We start from the raw sequence: 4,220 nt of genomic DNA on the forward strand, positions 1-4,220 counted from the left end.
CTTCCTACCAGCACAGTCATCTTGAGAGAGTTGTTGTGATACCCAGAGAGGCTTCTAGCCCACGGACACCCAGCAACTGCGACCGCAAGTGCGACACTTCATGCTGTGCATCTCCCTCAAGCTCTGCCTCGTCCCGGGGTGTGCAGTGCATTCCGACCCCCAGCACCAGCTGGAGCCATCGCCTTTGGGGCAGGGTCCCAGGAGCGCTGGGCATACTCCAGCAGCTCTGCATAGCCAGCCTTGAAGGGAAAGGGGAAGAAGGGAAAAGAGATTTTTGATTAGTTGAGCTTCAGGTTTCTGGCAACCCAGAGCATCTCTGGGGAGCAGGCAAACCTATTCCAGATGCAGTGGGATCTCTGCATGTATAGGTGATCCCTCTAACAGCCCTCATCAGGGCATGGCATTCTTCCCATAACAAAAATTGGACATACTCAGACTAGTAAGGGTGAGGTGCAGAGGAAACATTTGCTGCTTTTATTAATAACATTAAGAGACCTGTGCCTTCTGTTCGTTAGCAGTAAACTGCCAGCCCCACACGGAGATTTGCTAATGATCCCTCCACTTACCACAAGACTCTTTTAGAATATACAGAATCATTTCTATTCCCTTTTCTGTTCTGCTGAAGATCAGTAATTTGTGGATTACTGCAGCAGGCCTGACCATGGGCTCTCCCTGCTTGCAGGTCTGGAGCACTCTCCTCTGCTTAAAAGGACAAAGAAGGGATCAGGCCTTTCTGCCTAATCTCCTGCACAGCAAACAAGAACTACAAATATTGTGAAATAATCTCAGGAAAAAATCTGGTTACCGTTCCAGCCCTTACAAAGCATTTTCCTGTGTCCACTGCTGCCCTTTAAACTCCAACCAGCTAAAGCAGGACCTGCTTTCCCAGATGACCATAGAATTATTTCCTCTGTTTGTTGTTGTGTCTGGTATCCTTCTCTCTGTAAAGCCTGTGTACCCATAGACAAACACACACACATACAGAGAGATCTCCAGTCCCTGGCAGATCCCACCTCTCTCTTCTAGGAAGCAGTGTGGTCAATGACTGTTAGACTAGCCCAGGGCAGGGACCGCTGGCTTCAAGCCTGGACTCTATCCCAGACCTGTGGGTTGCATCTCTTCGATGCTCTGTGCCTCAGTTTCTCTGACTTGAACAGAGGAGGAACGATTCGGATCTTCATCACAAGGTCCTTGCAGATCTAGAGACAAGAAGAGCTGCATTGTGGCAGCGGTATCAGAGCCTCCCAATCCCATCATTATTTTGCATTACTTTGATGTCCTTGAAATCAAAATATCACACTGTGATTTCATTAGTTTTCAGAAAGGATATCAGCAATCTTTCTCAAGTGTGTGCATGCGTCAGGTGAGGGGCTGAGGGTGGTGGAGGTTACCTGAGATGAGTATTAATGACTAACAGCTTCAAGCTCTAACACCAGAAGTGAAAACGTCTAAATCTAGATTGAGGCATTTAATTAAACCTTTATTAAACTTCCTTCAGCACATGGGCAAAATTCTCTCTTGCTTTGTGAAGCCATGAATAAAAAGAATAATGTTGCCCTTTCACACTTAGGAGATTGTTACTTCCGTTTTACTTCAGCATCAGTTGGTAATTCAAGGAGAAAGAGTAGGCAGTGTCCAGCTCCCTCTGGTCTCATTTAATCACCTAGGGCAGCAAAATTTGAGCACAGAAACAGCAGGGTTTTAGTGTATCAAAGTCCTGATGTAATCGGTGTCTTTACAGGATCAGGGCTCTGGACTGGCCATTTTGGGCTAGTTGTTTCAAGGAGAGCAGCCTGCTTTCATTAGGATGGGAAGTACCCCCAGCTCTGACCAAGAATGTTTGGACCCAGAGGATGGGGGTCCCTGCTGCCAGCCAAGGTGGAGCCCAGCCCAGCCAGGACCCACGTTCCCCAGCATTTTGTCCCTGTGACTTTTGTGATCAATATATAAGCGTTCATTGGCATGGTCCAGGCAGGTGGTCCTCTTGTCTTCCTGTTGCCATGGCCCTGGCTCAGCTAACACACAGAAATAATAATATTAAAAGTCCCTAGCATCATTAAGCAGCTATAATAATTAATCCTTAGTACTTAGCCCTACCTCTTACACTTTCAATATACACGACGACATTCCCTGACTGTGTTCACTCACCCTGCTTCTCCTTGGAGAAAACTCTCTATCACATGCTCTATTATAGAGGGAATGAAGGATAACACGTCCATGGGCATCCATGCATTTCAGTGCACCAGATGGGAATATGGTATTATGGTTTAAACAGCTTTCTGTCCTTGAGTGGCAGTCACAGTGTTCCCTGATTCACAGGACGCTGGAAAGCCGCCAGAATAGCAGCAAGCCTGCAACCAGGTCTTGCAAGTTTAGGCAGATTAGTCCAAAGGACTCCTCTGGAGATCCAGCCATGCTTGTTACGATTTCGCTGCATTTTTTTTTTTTTTTAATTGTGTCAGGAGTGAAGGACATTATTCTGGACCTGTGGTGGGACAGTGCCCCAGCTGTGATGTCTAAGCTGTGCTTGGTGCTTCAGGAAACCAAACCTTCTCAGAGACAGGCTATCAGTCACACCTCTGGGCAGAAGCAGAGCTGGGATGGACCCATACAACTTACTCCTGCTCCCTGCTGCAGTGCTCACAGCAGTCTGAAACACACCTAGAATGTAACACAGGTAAGCCTTTGTGTGCTCAGCTCTAAGCACAGGAGCAACCTTCTGCAAGACAATGCTGACTTCAGGAGCCTTATCTTTGCTTAAGGGTCAGAGCATGCCTAAGTGCCTTCGTAGCTTAAGACCTTTACACTCTCATGAAGGCAAATTGAGAGCAGTTGTCCTTTCCAGCAAGGCAAACCCTGGAGAATAGGATTCTCCTTTCTCTTCTGCGTAGTCCCTTTGTTGATTTAAACAGAGTTGTTCTGAATTTATGCTGGGGCAAGTGAAACAGGACCCAAGTGCTTTTGTTCACACCAGAGGAATGGTTGGTCAAATGGGGCTGGGCCAAACTGGAATAGCGCCCGCACTCCCAGCACAGCCCCTGCACCAACTCTGGCTAAGAGATGCTGGCATCGTCTCGTGCGCTCTGACACCCTGGGGGAAGCACAAAGCACTCCACAGCTCCCAAGAGACCAAAGCCTCCAGAGACCTGTAGGTCAGAAGCCAGGGAGCCAGGCAGCATGCAGAGGTGGCCAGGGGATGGCCAACACTTGCCTGCCACTGCCATCCACAGCACATCTGCTGGCTGCACCACGGTGTCCACCATAGACACACCGTCCTTCCCCCCCCAGATTATTTTGAGGGCCTGTTTTGACCTCCTTTGCATGTCAGTTAAGCTATTTCTGAGAGTATTTATTTTTATTGTTTTCCGGTGGTGAGCTTGTCGCCTTGCGCTCTCGCCTTGATCTTTTCCACTTCCTCTCACTCTCAAGCCTCTTCTTTTCCCCGCCGTGCTGATGGGTTGGGTGTTTTTGTCATAGCCGGTGGATAAGCTGCATCCCCCCGACATTGCAAGATGTGGCCACCCCCAGCGGAGACTCCTCTGGGCGGTGGGAGTGCAGAGTCAGCCCTGGGAACCGGGGGTGTCTGCGTGGGTGCCGTCACCCTCCTGCCTAGCCGGGCGCCTTACCTGTTTCCAGCCACTGCCAGCCAGTTGCTGTTATGTGGAGAAAGAAGTGTTGACTCATTAATTATCATGATGTAGGTTATGGTTAGGCAGACAAGTAAAACATCTTCCAAACAGTGTGGCACCACAGAAAGGACGGGTTTGCCCTTTCATCACCCGATTCCAGAAATGGTAAAGCAAGCCAGGCACTGCTGGAGGGGGTTGTTGGGTGACAACTCCAGCTCCCCGTTGAGGAAACCCAGCTCCCACCTGGGAAGCTTAATTCTGTTTAGTTTTGGCTGCTTAAAACAGACATTCTTCATCCAAAAATGGGGGGCAGCTGGGGGGAACAATGGTGTTTGGCCGCTGAGAAGAAGAGAGAAAGAGAAGGATGTCTCGAACTTTTTTCAGAAAAACCTTCCTCTCTGCACCATCATTTCTATTTTGTTCAGAGTATAATTTCCCCCCACAAATCTTCAACAAGACTTTTTTTAAAAAAAACCCTAATTTTTAAATACAAAGGACCGTGAATCTAAGCAGGTACTGATGCCTGACCTGTTGTAATCTTACCTATGTTCAAGTACTACTGGAAGAAATACAGAACCACGAACCATCACA

Source organism: Falco punctatus (genome assembly GCF_963210335.1).
Source record: "Falco punctatus genome assembly, chromosome: 13".
Classification (NCBI taxonomy): domain Eukaryota; kingdom Metazoa; phylum Chordata; class Aves; order Falconiformes; family Falconidae; genus Falco; species Falco punctatus.